Source organism: Misgurnus anguillicaudatus, chromosome 17 (assembly GCF_027580225.2).
Source record: "Misgurnus anguillicaudatus chromosome 17, ASM2758022v2, whole genome shotgun sequence".
Taxonomy (NCBI): domain Eukaryota; kingdom Metazoa; phylum Chordata; class Actinopteri; order Cypriniformes; family Cobitidae; genus Misgurnus; species Misgurnus anguillicaudatus.
This window is the reverse complement of record NC_073353.2, coordinates 37,389,315-37,406,946: the sequence shown is the minus strand read 5'-3', so window position 1 is coordinate 37,406,946 and position 17,632 is coordinate 37,389,315. Positions and strand designations below refer to the sequence as shown.

General features: G+C 40.3%; 1 protein-coding gene across 13 annotated transcripts in view; it reads left to right on the top strand.

Annotated features, from left to right (window-relative positions):
- The window catches only part of tns1b (tensin 1b), a 282,589-nt gene that overhangs the window by 176,048 nt on the left and 88,909 nt on the right, over positions 1–17,632 (top strand). The gene's annotated exons all lie outside the window — the stretch shown is intronic.

Here is a 17,632-nt window from a genome sequence, read left to right as displayed (position 1 = left end):
TAAAATTTGGCTCCCCTTGTGATGTAGGTAGCAAGTCCAATTACAATTAATCACCCATTAATCTGCCCTATCCAACCACGGCACTGCGATTTAGTGCAGAAAAAAGAGAGAGAGAAATCATTGACAGCACAATTGAGTTTCAATTTCAACAAACCACCATTATGGTGATCAGTGCTTGCATTTCATCAGCTCATTTGCATTTAAAAGGACACACCCAGAAATGGCACAATTTTTCTCACACCTACAAAAAAAAGTAGTAATTTTGTAATAATAAATGGTCTGTGGGGTATTTTGAGTTAAAACTTCACATACACCCTCATAGACACAAAAGACTTATTTTGCATATTTAAAAAAAAATCATAATATGACCCCTTTAAGTGCCTCACTAATTCTCATTACTTTTATGCATATTCTGTATATATAATGCAAAATGATATTATAATTTTTTTTATAATATTTAAAATATAAACTGCAATGTATTTTGCATGTAGTAGTAAAAGTATTACCTTTAAAGGAATATTCAATTTTCTTAAAAGAAAAATCCTGATAATTTACTCACCACCATGTCATCCAAAATGTTGATGTCTTTCTTTGTTCAGTCGAGAAGAAATTAATCATTGCAGGATTTTTCTCATTTTAATGGACTTTAATAGAGCCCAACATTTAATACTTAACTCAACACTTAACAGTTTTTTTTCAACGGAGTTTCAAAGGACTATAAACGATCCCAAACGAGGCATAAGGGTCTTATCTAGCGAAAATAAAAAATAAAAATAAAAAATATCCACTTTTAAACCACAACTTCTCGTCTAGGTCCGGTCCAGTGCGACCTAACATAAATGTGTAGTGACGTAAGGAGGTTAGGGTTGGGTACCTTTCACATTTTTACCGGTACCGGTTCCGATGCCGGTACCTGGAATTCGATACCGGTACCCAGCGGTACCTTTTTCGGTACTTTACTCTGACTTAAGTGACTTTCAGTGGACATAATAAGCCCAAACCTCTCATTTTCAACATTTTGTTATTTATTTCGAAATGTTTAATAATACACACAATCTTTTCAAAAAAAAAACATCCCTGTAACATCCAGGGCATATGTCTTACATATAAATAAAATAAATAAATAAAATATATAAGTAAGACAAATGATCAATGAACATAAACGTCCTAAAAGCAACATAAAAGTAAACTTTTATGTTGAAAACAATACTAGCAGTTGATTTTTAGAAAAATCAGCATGTCAACGTTCTCAGGTAAAAGCCATGAGAGAGCGGTAAAGAACACTCGCTCTGAGGATGTAGAAGAGGACTGGACACAGAGATACTTTATTGCCAATCTGGCCAGCATTGGCATTTGGTCCGCATGTGGTTAAATGTGTTCGAACAGCCACACGGACTGCCTTCTCTCCTCCTATTTATCTAATTTGAGGTACTGAGGACAACGTTTTACGTAATTTCTGACTTTTAGCGTGAACACACAGTCTTTAGGCTTTCATTGATAAAGCTAAAAGCGGCTGATTTCCGCAGTTTCATTTCGCGAGCGCGTGAAAGTTGTGTGATCTTAATTCATTAATTGTGCTGGAAAATCTGAGAAAGCTCCAACATATTCATGTACAAAACACTGTGCAGCATGTTTACTTAAAACACAAGCATAGTATTAGTTCGTGTGCATTTAAACCCGTCATTACTCCAGCTTACGTTAAAACGAAAGCAAAGGGACTTCCCCGCGGTCTCCACGGACCACCACTCAAAGTAATCAGGACAGGACCGATCGAAAGTGGAAAAAAGAGACGGACTGGTGTTGCTAAATACCAGGTGTAAACAGAATTTGTCTCTCTCGTCCACTAGTGATCCGATCGACGAAAACGCATCTTAATAAGCTTTTATATAAGCTTAATAAGCTGTGCTTCTAAATACACACTGTGTTTAAATAAGTGCTTCCTCAGCTTGGATGTATTACCACTGCTTACCTTGCACTTACTGTTACAAATATTACAGGTAGCATTGTCTGCATCATCCTTTGTGAAATTTAACCACATGTTAGATCGCTTTCTGTTTGCAAAGGGGTGTCACTTACCACACCATCTCTCTCTCCCGCGCGCACACGCTTTCGCTACGTACCAGACTCACACGGCGCGCTGACATGTTCTCTCAGGTACCGAAATTGAGCACCGATTGATTTTATGTGAATCGATACTGGGTAGTACCGACGCAATTCGGTCGGTGCCTATAAAAGTACCGAGGTCGGTACCCATCCCTAAAGGAGGTCACGTGTTACATATATAAAACGCACATTTGCGGACCATTGTAAACAATAAACTGACACAAAGACATTAATTAGTATCAGTTGACATACAACAACGTTGGAACGGTCCTCTTTCAACACACTTGTAAACACTGGGGCGGAGTTTCACGTTCGTCCTCTGTGACCTCTTGACGTCATGACGTATTGCGTGGGGTCACGCTGGCGTATCACGACCGGATCTAGACAAGAAGTTGTGCTTTAAAAGTGTATTTTTTTTTCTTGTCAAAAATGACAATCGTTTCGCTATAAGACCCTTATGCCTCGTTTGGGATTGTTTATAGTCCTTTGAAACTCCGTTGAAAAAAACTGTTAAGTGTTGAGTTAAGTATTAATTGTTGGTGTCTATTAAAGTCCATTAAAATGAGAAAAATCCTGCAATGTTTTCCTCAAAAAACATAATTTCTTCTCGACTGAACAAAGAAAGACATCAACATTTTGGATGACATGGTGGTGAGTAAATTATCTGGATTTTTCTTTTAAGAAAATGAAATATTCCTTTAACATAGGCTGATTAACCCATTGTATTCCAGCAGTCTTTTTACTGTAACACTTCATTTATCATTTACAGTCTTTGGTGTCAAATTGGACCTGGGCATGTTTTGGATATTCGTCCCCAAATAGATCTTACTTTTACCTTTGTTGCCTATCCTATGTGATCATTTCAATAAGATTATACTATATTAAAGTATGTACGCTATCACATTGGAGTTATCTCAATAGCATGCTCTCTACATTGTTTGAAAGCAAAGCTTTCAACTTTCTCCCTCTCTGCTTTCCACTCATATCTGTCTGATTCTCGTGAGCCATCTGGACTTCGTCTGTATCCGCACAATATGATATTGGCCTTAATTGGCCATGAGTAGGTGAAACGCATGCCGGGCGACGGGTGACATTGAACAGAGCTGCGTTTCTGTGCTCCTCGCTGATCTGTTTATATTGTACACTCGGTGCCCAGGGCTTGTGGGTCCCACCCCTCCTCTTCATAACATGCGTTATGCAACATGTAAAGGACTCAACATGTGATGTCTCCATTCGTAGGGGTCCTCAGGGGTCCTGCCCCGTTGTTAGCGTTTACCCAGGTCAAATGTTTTGCTTTGAGATGTTTCTCTCCGCGTGTTCTCACAGATCCAAATTCTTTTGCTGAAAACCATCTTTGGAATTCTTTCCGTAGATTTCTCATGGGACGGAAAACAGGCACAGACCCTCCATTAGTGAAATGTAAACGGAGATTGCCACTGAAATGCACAACTCCTCCACTGTTTACATTTTTTCTTACCAAGCAGAAACATTGCAGGTGGCCACAGAAAGCGTGAGAGAAAGGCAGGTGTCACAGGCGTGTTCGTTTTGGGGTCATCAGCCCTCTGTACCGTACCACACATGCTATAGCTCAGTGGTAGAGCATTGCCCTAGCAGCACAAAGGGTCATGGGTTCGAACCTAGGGAACACACATGCTGATGAGATGTAGACCTTGTAATGCGCTGTTAGTCGCTTCAAATGTCTGCCAAATGCATATATGTAAATGTAGTATGTTGTAATAGTTGCGTCTGACACACCGGTCGTTCAGCCAAATGTTTTCCCTAATTGTCGATGTTCAGATGAATTTGAAGCTTTTATTTATTAAATGTAGTTGTTGTGTCAGTCACGCCTGGACATTAACCAAACACATTTATATCGTACTGTAATTGGCTCTGAGGTGCTGGACGCATGCAGAACTGAGCATTCCCATTTTAGGCGCTGTGTGTGCTGCGCCTCGACAAACAGCATCGGATCTTCAGGCCAAACATCTGTCTGCCTGCTTGAATAACTCATTTCCAAATTTATAAAGTTATCAGATAATCCTGCATTTGTTTCAAGGTCTTCTAGATGATCCTTTCAGTTGTTCCATTTAAAAATAAACTTCTTTCTGTGTTTTTGAAGCTTTGATTGTGTTTATAATGCACATTATAACATGTGTTCATGTTTCACATATCAAAAATTCTGATTTTTCACACAATTTACTTATTTGTATATCGCTGTTTTCACTGTCCTCAAAACGTGCTGATGTCTTCCTTGTTTAATGAAGTCCCTCCTTCAGAAATACTTAATGAGATCTGATTGTGTAGTTTGTTAAGTGTGTTGTGATTCGATATCAGCTTAGCTTAGCAGAGCCGTTTGAGCCAAAGCTGGTGACTGACGTATTCCTGTGGGCGGAGTTTAGTCAACAAACTGTTTTACTGATGTCATTAAAGCAGGAAGTAGAGGGCTGTAGTCCAAACCGGCCGTTCGCTGTAGGCTTTGAAAGGCGAATTTTGTTAAATAAAATAAATCGCAAAATAAATGGCAGTGAACTTTGAACTTTATCATTTTACATGTATTATTTATGCTATTATAGGAACATTACACACTAACTAGGGTTTAAAAAATAGGACCTTTAAGAGCTGTGCAGAGTTGCAGGTGTTTATTTTTTGGTCATGATAAATTATATATTATATCTATACCAACTTTTCCATGCTGCCTCAGCGTGAGTTGACTTATTATATATTTTTTAGATTTCTCTGTCGTCGGAAGGTACCGAATCATTTACCTGTAGATTCAATAAGTGTATATTTGAAGTTGCCAAAGAATGCATTGAATAATATATTAAATTAGTCAGAGCCGATGGTGTAGTGGACAGTGCTCCAACATATGCTGCACATGCACTTCCGGCAAACCGAGTTCGATTCCCGGCTCGAGGTCTTTTGCCGATGCCATGCCCCTCTCTCCACCCTCTACTTTCTTGTTGTCTCTTGATTACTGTCTGTCAAATAAAGGCAAAATGCCCCAAAAAATAATATAAAAAAGAATAATGTGTTAAATCGGTCTTTGATATGTGGTAAGGTATGTAACTTTATTACGTGGAAAAATTATCCCAAATTTTTTTACATGCCCATTTACAAATCTAGGATTTGTCCTTTAAATAAAATGGTCTATTTTTGCCCTATTTGGAAGGGTCATGAATAACAATGTTAGCAGAGCTCTGTCTGATTGGCTTTGCGCCGAGGCTCATGCCAGTAGCTCACATTAGTAAACATGCACGAGGTTTACATAAAAATGAGGAAGCAAACTTGTTTAAAGCTCACGATATGTCATTACCATATACAGAGCTCTTATTATTCATCTATGCTTAAGTAAATACAGTTTTAGATTCTATGGCACCTTTAAATTAAAAATATTTTAATCTCATACGATGAGAGAGAAAGAATTGTATTGCAGTTAATTTCCAAATTAATGCAATAGATCTGTAACTTAGCTTTGCACTTGCGATGAAAAGGTCATGGGTTTGATCCCGGCAACGCACATACTGATGCACTGCAAAAAATGATTTTCAAGAAAAAAAATTATTTGTATTTTGGTCTTGTTTTCAGTAAAAATATCAAAAAATTCTTAAATTAAGATGCTTTTTCTTACACTGCGCAAAACGACCCAAGAAAAGAAAAGTCTAGTTTTTAGACCAAAAATAGCAAGTTTAAGTGATTTTGTGCATAAAACAAGCAAAAAAATCTGCCAATCAGGTAAGCTAATTTTTCTTGAATTTTTCTTGAACTTTTCTTGAATTTAGTGTTTAAGAAAAATGTTCAAGAATTTTTTGCTTACCCTATTGGCAGAATTTTTTGTTTTGTTTGTTTGTTTTATGCACACAATCACTTAAGTTTGATATTTTTGGTCTAAAAACTAGACTTATTTTCTTGGGTCGTTTTGCTCATCAAGAAAAGCGTCTTAATTTAAGAATTGTTAGATATTTTTACTGAAAACAAGACAAAAAAAACGATATTTTTTTTCTTGAAAATCATTTTTTGCAGTGTGAAAAGAAATCTGAATGCATTAAAAGTCACTTTGCATAAAAGTATCTGTCAATTCCATAAATGCATGAATAATTGTAAATATAATTTATGAGCCTGGACCACAAAACCAGTCATAAGTCGCATGTATATTTGTAGCAATAGCCAACAATACATTATATGGGTCAAAATTATATATTTTTTAAGCCAAAAATCATTAGGATATTAAGTAAAGATCATGTTCCATGAAGGTATTTAATACATTTCCTACTGCAAATATATCAGAAATGTATTTATAATTACATATGTGTGGCAAAGGGCTTTTTTTGCACCCTCATAGTCCAGATTTTTAAATAGTTGTATCTTAGCCAAATATTGTCTTATCCTAACAAACCACATATCAATGGAAAGCTGATTTATTATTTCTGTCATGTTGGTTTTAAGAACATGCAGTTCCTTTATGGCACCAGTAGGGGGCAGCAGACAATATATACAATGTACAGTACAGTTACAGTATATGGGGTTTCATAGCTCCTCCCGTTTGTGGTTGCCTTTGTTCCTGTAGCCCTGCACTGTGTTTGAGGAGAGATTTGATCTACATTGTCACTGTTCTGTAAGCAGTTGAACTTTGTGGGGTCAGTTACTAAATCTGTATGTACTCAACACAGAACAGGCAATTTTTCCCATCATTAGTCTGACATGCACATGGTATATTGACAAAACGCCTCTTTAACTGTGCGGTTTCAGGAATTTTCATTGGGATATAAATCTGTGGCCCACAGAAATGCACATAAAAGCTTTCAAAAATGCTTAGTGTACCTGTTTTACAGACATTATAGTCAAAGGGGCGATTTAGGACAAATGGTGGGTGATCCTGCGCCCGCGTGTTTTCTGCTGCGCTACTGACAGTGAAACGTGAAACTACAACTTCACCCACATGATGCTGAGCTGAAACAGAGAGAGGCTTGTTTTAAATGCAAAGAGCTTGCAGCAAAACAAAGCCTTGAGTATTTTAAGATCCCATAGGAGAGGTCGGACAACCACATTGGCAGGGATGGAGCCGTATTCGTTGAATCAACGTGGGCACACCCTCATCTCCACCGGACGCCTCGGATTCAGGGCTTAATGATGTGCTTCCCCCGACTTTGAGAAACAAAAAGCTGGTTTACTGATTTATTACTGGTTTCTGAACTGGTTTATGCTGGCCTGAGCCTTCTAGCTTGGCAATGCTGGTGTTTGCATGGTTTTGTTAGAACAGCTTTTAATAAAACCAACTCGACCAGGTTGGATGAAATTCTAAGATCAGCAAACTTTTACATTTATTCGTTTTGCAGGCCAAAGTGCCTACAAGGTAAGACTCTTTTTAACTCTTTCCCGGCCATTGACGAGATAACTCGTCAATTAAGAGAAAACGCTTCCCTGCCAATGACGAGAACTTCCGGCTTTCCGCAACACCGCTATTATCCACCAGGTGGTGCACTTCCGCAACTTATAACCCGGAAGTAACGCCTCACGTGAAAGAGAAATAACTCTGTGTATGTTTTAAAGATCGCTCTGAATCTGATCTCTATCAAAAGTCCTTTGAGCAAAAAGCTGATATTATTCAATTTTTGTAAAGTTGGGTGTTTTTGAAGAAACCTACCCATATTTGAGAGGTGATAAAAAGAGAACTAATAAAGTTATTTTATTTTATTTTATTTTATTTTATTTTATTTTATTTTATTTTATTTTATTTTATTTTATTTTATTTTTAAAACTTGTCACCACACATTAAAGTTAAAAAAAAAACTTCTGGGTGTAGTGACGCTTTGAGTACTATTACAGTATAGGTGGTTTCATTGGACACACGTGCATTGTCGTGGTTATGCGTCTGGACTGAACTTAACTTCCGGTCTCTGTTTGTTTAATGGTTTGCCTAATGGCTAAACCAAGCTATGGAACAAATATTTTGTTGAAAAAAATGTTTTGGTTTCCTAAAGATGAGGGGAGACAACGATCATGGATAACCGCTATGTGAAGGGAGGTTTGGCAGCTGATCTGTAGGAAATGTATTAAAGTTACAGATTTATTGCTTTAAAAGGACACTCCACTTTTTTGAAAATATGCTCATTTTCCAGCTCCCCTAGAGTTAAACAATTGATTTTTACAGTTTTGAAATTCATTCTCCGGGTCTAGCGGTACCACTTTTAGCTTAGCTTAGCATAATCCATTGAATCTGATTAGACCATTAGCATCACGCTCAAAATGACCAAAGAGTTTCAATATTTTTCCTATTTAAAACTTCTGTAGTTACATCGTGTACTAAGACTGACGGAAAAACAAAAGTTGGGATTTTCTATGCTAATATGGCTAGGAACTATACTCTCATTCTGGCGTTATAATCATGGACTTTGCTGCCATAACATGGTTGCAGCAGGAGCAATGATATTACGCAGCGCCTGAAAATAGTTTTGTAACCCTTTCGAAAACCCTTTTTGTAACAGGGGACTATTTTGGGGTACTGTGTAATGTCATTAATAAAATATCGGAATTCTTTGGTCATTTTTGAGCGCAATGCTAATGGTCTAACTGGATTCAATGGATTGTGCTAAGCTATGCTAAAAGTGGTTCCGCCAGACCCGAAGATTGGCTGAATTCTAGTGTTTAACTCTAGGGGAGCTGGAAAATGAGCCTATTTCAAAAAAAGTGGAGTGTCCCTTTAATAGAGGAATCGTAGGCAATAAAGTTTTTCTCTCATCGTTTGAGATAAAAAAATTATTTAAAGATACATTATTGAATCAAGGGTGTAAAAAATAAGATATCATTCCAAACACTTTTGTTATTTTAATGCAAATGTCATTTAAATAACAGTTAAATATAGTTTACTTATTTTATTTCATTAAATCCATTAAGGCGCATAATAATTTTTTACAGTGCCGCTCCATAAAAATTTCCACTTACAAAGTTGAATGTACATCAGCTGTAATTTGGGAACAAACAAATGCGCTTAGTTTCTACAGTAGTGAGTCAAGTGATATCGAATCAGGCTAGTTGAGGATAACTGCACTATAAATGTTAAATATCTTTGGGATATTAATTATAATGAAATAGTACATTCTTGGTTTTACATAAGTACCGTCTGGGCTTATTTTAACCATGTGCCAGTTTAAAGGTGGCTCTGTTCACTCAATTTGTGCTTTCCTGCTAGGAAACTCCCTGTGTTTTTTATTCCTGCGCTCTATTTTCTAAAGTGGGCTATAATTTGTGTTCTGTGAATTGGTTACAGCAAGTGGTCATGTGATGAACCGTGCCCGGCTGGACTAAATCAAGTCTTTTTGATCAATTTGAGCACCCGTCATTGGACAGATCTAAGCCCCTGTAATCCTGTCAGGTGGCCCTTATTTGTGGTTAATGAAAGCATCACTTTCCCCCACGGTTTGTGCTACAGAGATGAATGATATTTTAAATTGCGTAATCATTAAAGGGGACGTATCATGATTTTTTCCATGTTTAGTTGCTATAATTGGTTCCCCAGTATTTCTATCAACCTAGAAAATGTAAATAAGATCAACCGTAATGAATACGTTATTTGCATTTTGCGCTGGAAAGATCGAATTAATATCCGTTTACCCAAGACTCATGTATGTGGTTAAATGAAACTGGCAGTTTTACCAAGTCTATCTATATCTATCTGATCAGAGAATGGAACAGGTGTAAAAAGGCCCTAAAAAAAAAATAATTGTTAAATAATGTGAAATAAATATAGTAAAAAGGACATTCTAAAATTGTAACTTGTGCAGTTGTGAGAAAATTGGCAAAATAAGACTTTGGCTGAGTTTTTTATTTTATTTGGCTTCTCACAATAATTTTCCTTTTGGTGCATCCCTATCTGCAAGCATATGGAAAAAAATAGGTCATTAAAATTTGGCTCCCCTTGTGATGTCAAAAGGGGATCTTATTATAATAATATCCTCCCTTAATCTCCACTATCCAACCATGGCACTGCCATTTAATGAATTTCAACAAACCATATAAAGGCGATCAGTATTTGCATTTTGTCAGCTCATTTCCATTTAAAAGAACACACCCCAAAACTGCAAATTTTTGCTCACACCTATAAAGTGGCAATTTAACATGCTATAATAAATTTTCTGTGGGGTAGTTTGAGCTAAAACTTCACATAAGTACTCTGGGGACACCAAAGATTTATTTTACATATTTAAAAAGTCTTGTGAAATGTCCCCTTTAAGAGACTACTGCTATTAATTTACATCTTCAGAGATGTTTAATTATGGTTTAAGCTTTATTTTTGAAAATATACTCATTTTCCAGCTCTCCTAGAGTTAAACATTTGATTCATACCGTTTTGGAATCCATTCAGCCGATCTCTGGGTTTGGCGCTAACACTTTTAGCATAGCTTAGCACAATCATTGAATCTGATTAGACCATTAGCATCGTGCTAAAAAATTTAAAAGAGTTTCGATATTTTTCCTATTTAAAACTTACTCTTCTGTAGTTACATTGTGTACTAACACCGACGGAAAATTAAAAGCTGCGATTTTGCTGCCGTAACATGGCTGCAGGAGGCGCAATGATTTTACACAGCAGCCGGAAATAGTCCCCTTGGTTACTTTCAATTGCAGGGGACTATTTTCGGACAGTGCGTAATATCACTACGCCTCCTGCAGCCATGTTACATCAACAAAGTCCTTGATTTTTACACCAGAATGAGAGTATAGTTCCTAGCCATATCTGCCTTAAAAATCTTAACTTTGAATTTTCCGTCTGTCTTAGTACACGATGTAACTTCAGAAGGGTCAAGTTTTAAATGGGAAAAATATTGAGGCTCTTTGGTTGTTTTTTAGCGTAGTGCTAGTGGTCTAATCAGATTCAATAGATTATGCTAAGCTATGCTAAAAGTGCTAGCGCCAGACCCAGAGATCAGCTGAATGGATTCCAAAACAGTAAGAGTCAAATGTTTAACTCTAGGGGAGCTGGAAATGAGCATATTTTCAAAAAAAAGTGGAATGTCGCTTTAAAATATCCACTTTTATCAAAGTATTTACACTGTCAAAAAATGGTCCCTAGCTGTCACTGGGGTACAACTTTGTACCTAAAGAGTTCATATTAGTACCTCATAGGTACATTGGTACCAAATGTATACATACATGTAACTAACTGGTACATGTTATGACAATGACAGTTTGGGACGATCAAAGTTGGCACGCAATAGAAGGAGTTTTTCATATTGCATAAGTTGTTGTGAAAATGGACCATACTGGGCAGCAGATTGCAAAAACCACTGAGACAATTCTTGTGAAACAAGATTAAATCAGCCATACTACTTGGAAAACACCCTACACCCTTTGTACAGGATCATTGTCCCCCTAAGCTTTTTAATAACAGTAGCTCCTGTTAAGAACCAGTATAGACCACACAAGCCTACAGGTAGTTTTTCCATGCACGCAAGACCATATAAAATGAGTTTGCTTTGGCACTGTAAGCCTGGTGATTATGAATCTTTGCTGTTGATGTACAAACATTGCAGGTTTATCCATTGTGGTTTTTCAGGATTTGTACGGTTGCACAGTCCAAAATATTGCTCGGCATTGTTACTAATGCTCTACAGATTGATCCTGGGAAACCAATCCTTACAGTCAGTACAAAAACCTGCTGTTTACAAAAATATCATAAAAAAAACAAGAGACTGCCTTTTGCTTAGTAATACTTAGATATGGCTCTTTTCCTTTTTTGTCCACTTCAGGCAATGATAATTCAGTAAAACTAACGACTGAAGTATACACAAAAAATGCTAAAAGCCATGTAGGAGAAAAGTTTCAAAATACAGAGGGTGGTTGAGAGATTTAGGACCAGACAGACATTTTGCAGACAGTGTTAAGGTTAAACATCTGGGTCAGGCCTGAGCAACAAAATCACAACACTCCCCATGGCACTATTACACAGTCTGATCTTTAGATGTATTTTCCAGCACACTGCCCAACAGGATGGAGACAAGAATGTCATGTGCAAGATGATATTGATCGTAGTTAAGAGGAATTTATCCATGAAATTGTCCTACCTGTAAATCTTTTATGTTCCGATTCTGTTTGGATCGCATGCTCTTGTACTGGACTAACAAAAACATCAGATGTGGTCGGAAGACCAATTTTGGGAATTTTTGGCAGACACATATATACCCAAGATGGGCAACCTAGATTATCAATGGGCTTTGTGTAGTTTTGCCAATGGTTGTATCTTGATTCACTGTTTCCTATATTCATTAGCGGTTTGGTTTGGCTTGACTTCTGTGTATGACTAGCGGTGGTCATAATGGGTTTAATGACGGTCACGCTGGATGGACGTTATGAGCGACTCTAAAGCATGAAGAGCATTGCTTTTGCCAAATGTTCCTGCTTGGTGTTGGTGAAATGGATGAGCTCTAGTTAGCGGTTGAACCTCAACTCTGGGAAGCCATTTTGGGGGCGACGGTAGTACAGACGGCATATATAATTTTTCTCCAGCTTTATTACTTTTGGAAAGCTCCCTGAGCATTTTTTCTCAGGAATTGAGACGGACGTGTTGGGTCTCTTGCGGAGTACAGAGAATCGATGATTCACATTACATCACTGACCACTCAGACCTCAAAAGCCTGAGGTTTTGCCTCTCGACCGAAGCTCTTCTGAATCTTATGTTTCAGTTTCCTGGATGTCATTTATGTGTTTATATACACATATCTACTGTCTTTAACCATCCTATTGAGTTCAACTGGACTTTCAAGAACCCATTACTGGATATGTGTCCAGATATCTCACCATTTACAGCTCTATCTTACCCATGTCCCCCTGTCTTAACACAGTAATGTCTGGAGCTCGTTTGCCATCTTAGTCTCATATGGGTACTTGGAGTCTGGACAGACTCATACTAGCCCATGACATCATGGATTTTTAAGGGCCATAGACCTCATAAATAAATACCTTCCCTGGCTCAGGACCTCAGAGCTGATCGGGGGAAAAAGTTCGGTGTTAAACTTCTGTATATGGTGTTCCTTGGCCACTGGGAAGACTTCCCCCTTTCACAGTAATGCTGGAGCTATGCGGCCCTGTCTAAATATTTATCCAGGCTGTTTAGTGATGCACCTACGCATGTCTACTCTTTTACCTTTTGATGGTGTTTGAAAGTGTCACCATTACATTTACAAATAGGGAAATTGTGCAATGTATTTTTTAACAGTACTTTGCAAAAACCTATATTCGTTAAATACTTCACCAAAAATAATTGCCTTTTTGCTACAATTCTTTTCTGTCTCTTTACATAAGCTCGGATTCGGTGATGATAAGATCAGATCTTGTTGCCAATACACAAGTGCAGAGTGACCAATGAGAGGACAGTTTATTCTCATGTGAATTGCATGAATATTTTGGTAAGGTTTCAAATGTTGCATTGTACTGTAAATGTCAACCAAAACAAAATGTCGCTGGACACCCCCATCCAGTTGCCAACTCTCCCTGTCACCGAAAATTACCTGCTATCCATTAAAATGAATAGGATTGTGCCGCTCGGTGTCGCTTGTAATCTGTAGGGGGCATTATTCAGTCCCTGCAGTATTTCCGCAATCACAGAACACACCGCAACATCATCAAAATGTCGCATTGTTTTGCGATCCTACATTATCTCTTCTTTAATTCTAAAGTTTTTAATTGTAAGCTACTATAATGGATTATTTTCATGAAGATACATGCGTGAAAGGTCTGTGTGACGCACCTGCTCTCTCACATAAAAACCCCCCCAAAAAATTTAAAAAAATAGGTGAAGCAATATCAATGCATTATAATTTACTGTTTTGTAGTTGTACTTGAAACTTGGAGAAAGGCATCTGTCCACTATCATCTCAGCGTTAGCAAACATGTGCGCATGTGCTGCCTGTCAGCGCGTAAGGACCGAACTTCTTTTAGGCTTTGCACTTGAACGGTCACATACACACATAATAACACAAAAGTAAACACAGTTTAGGGAAAATCTAGTTTTGGACTTTGGCTATTGTGCATAAACTTTTATAAGATCTGCCTTAAAAAAAATCAAGATTTCATTTTGTTTCTCTGTTTTTATTTTATCACTGACTGTTTAATTAATTATTTAATTACTTACGAACTTATTAATATTAATTGAAAATTATACAAGCATTGGTGTCCTTTTTCATTGCAAAAATCACATAAAAAATGGGCGATATCCTGAAGGGACTGAATATTACCTGTTGCTCTGAAATAATTGTTTCTGATTAGCCAGTGGGGACATTCCGAGGTTTGGTTATTCCCAGATAACACCTCCCGAAATTAATAACGCAGCCCTATCTGGGTACTGCAACTCATCTTGACAAGTGAAGTTTATACTTTAAATGAAATTTGAGTATGCATAACTAATAACATATGAGATTGTATTTACAAATTATTTAACGAAATGCATGTTTGTCTTATTTGAAATTGATTGCACAGTATGCGTCCTGGCCTAAAGCCGCCATTGTAAAAACTTTGAGGTAAACTGTCGCAGATGACTTTAAAGCTAATAGATGTGTTACGGGTAAATCCAGGTAAGACAGGATGCGGATCCAAATGCAGTGAGTTTTATTAAAAATAACAACAAACAAAACATATCAGGAAGTCCAACAAGGACCCAAGAACACGGAACACGAAAACACCATAACATCAAATAACGATCGACATCAGACACTGGAAACACTAGGCTTAAATACACAGAGTAATCAGGGAAAACAAGACACACCTGGGGAACAATCATCACACGGACCAATGTACAAAAGAACTACAAAGAACTACAGACATGGATGACAAAGACATGACTTCAAAATAAGAGTTCAAGACAGGGTACACAGACAGAGTTCATAACATAGCCCCCCCTCAAAGGGCGGCTTCCAGACGCCCCCCAGAAAACCCCAAAGTACAACAGTCTAGGAGGGCGGTGGCATGGAGGTGGACCCGGGGGAGGGATGGTGGGCCAAGGCCATGAAAGTCCAAGGGCCAGGGCGGAGCCGTAGGCAAAGACAGGGACCACGGCGGAGGCTGGAGCCAGGGCGGAGCCGCGGGCGGAGGCTGGAGCCAGGGCGGAGCCGCGGGCGGAGGCTGGAGCCAGGGCGGAGCCGCGGGCGGAGGCTGGAGCCAGGGCGGAGCCGCGGGCGGAGGCTGGACCAAGGAGGAGCCGCGGGCGGAGACAGGGACCAAGGAGGAGCCGCGGGCGGAGACAGGGACCAAGGAGGAGCCGGCAGAACTGGCAACCAGGGCGGAGCCGGCAGAGCGGGAACCCAGGGCGGAGCCGGCAGAGCGGGAACCCAGGGCGGAGCCGGCAGAGCGGGAAGCCAGGGCGGAGCCGGCAGAGCGGGAAGCCAGGGCGGAGCCGGCAGGGCGGGAAGCCAGGGCGGAGCCGGCAGGGCGGGAAGCCAGGGCGGAGCCGGAGACCAGAGAGGGACTGGATACCAGGGTGGTGCTGGTGGTATCCTGAACCTGGGTAGAAGAGAACAGAGAGAGGCCCTCTGGGCCTGGTTAGACAGGGCAGTGAGTTCACATATTGACATCTCAGACCAGACAGTGAGGGCAAAGAGCTTGGGGACAGTCTTCTTAGGACATGCAGAGAGTTCAGCACTGGCCATAGTCTTGGTGACGACAAAGAGTCTCTGGGGCATCGCGGTGACCACACTAGCTGACCAATGGGGCTCAGATGACTCACTCGGCTCAGATGACTCACCCGGCTCAGATGACTCACTCGGCTCAGATGACTCACTCGGCTCAGATGACTCACTCGGCTCAGATGACTCACTCGGCTCAGATGACTCACTCGGCTCAGATGACTCACTCGGCTCAGATGACTCACTCGGCTCAGGGGAATCAGATGACTCACTCGGCTCAGGGGAATCGGAAGACTCACTCGGCTCAGGGGAATCGGAAGACTCACTCGGCTCAGGGGAATCGGAAGACTCACTCGGCTCAGGGGAATCGGAAGACTCACTCGGCTCAGGGGAATCGGGAGACTCACTCGGCTCAGGGGAATCGGGAGATTCACTCGGCTCAGGGGAATCGGGAGATTCACTCGGCTCAGGGGAATCGGGAGATTCACTCGGCTCAGAGGACTCAATGGGCTCAGATGACTCAATGGATACCTGGAAAGCATCATAGGAGACAGAAGAGCAGTACGCGGACCACACACTCCACAAAGCCATGCCAAATATGGAAATTACTGAGTGCAGAGAACATACCTCAGACTTATTATGCACCACGGAGCTGGAAACCACAGGACGGGGCACCCCGGCCACCCGTACGGATACCAATGGTACATCCATCAGACTGGTGATTAACTGTCGGATTTTTGGCAGTGCTGGAGAGTTCATCAAAGCAGTTTGGTGAAGTGGAGTGGGTGTTGCAGTCATTCTATGAGTTGGTTCGGGTATGGGAGCCATCTCGAGAATGGGTGCGGGTGTTCCTACTGCACCTTTAACTACTGGAACGGTGATGATGGTGGCTTTCTGACAAGTCGGGGCTGGTATAGTTGTGGCAAACTCGAATACTGGGGCAGGATGAACATCAGCGAACTGAGGCATGGAGTGGGATGACGTGGCGGCCATCTTCAGCACGGGCGGTGACACAGGGGAAACAGGACTCGGGAAACTAGCGTCCGTGCTAACAGTAGCTCGCTCAGCCTTGGGTCTCTTCCTCCGCCGCCGATGACGTGAGCAATGCGTTGGTTTCATGATGACTGGCTTGAGTGATGTAACAGTCTCTGCGGGTCTTTCGGCGGGGAACTCCCACAAATTCCATCGGCCACGGTTGTGCATGTAACCGACGAAGCCCCAGAAATCGAGTGTTTGCAACCCGTCCACCTCTTGCTGCGGCACGGGTTCATCGAGACATTCATTGAAATAATTTTTAAGTTCCGAGTCACAGAGGTCCAGGCCCAGCGAAAAAGACCAGAAAGTCTGGGCAAAACAGCGCACAGGTCTCCCCTGTTGCCGGAGGGAAGTCAGGTTGGCGAGTGCGTTCCACCATTCTTCCTCCGTGGTGGGGGGTGAAACTTGCACTCGGATATCGCCGACACGGAGCATGAGGACACAGGGAACACACCAGGGATCTTGGAAAATCACGGGAACGAGGAATTGCTGCTGGATCCTGAGCGGTCGATCGTTCTGTTACGGGTGAAATCCAGGTAAGACAGGATGCGGATCCAAATGCAGTGAGTTTTATTAAAAATAACAACAAACAAACAAAACATATCAGGAAGTCCAACAAGGACCCAATAACACGGAACACGAAAACACCATAACATCAAATAACGATCGACATCAGACACTGGAAACACTAGGCTTAAATACACAGAGTAATCAGGGAAAACAAGACACACCTGGGGAACAATCATCACACGGACCAATGAACAAAAGAACTACAAAGAACTACAGACATGGATGACACAGACATGACTTCAAAATAAGAGTACAAGACAGGGTACACAGACAGAGTTCATAACAAGATGTTGTTCTTTAGTTCTTTTAGTGTG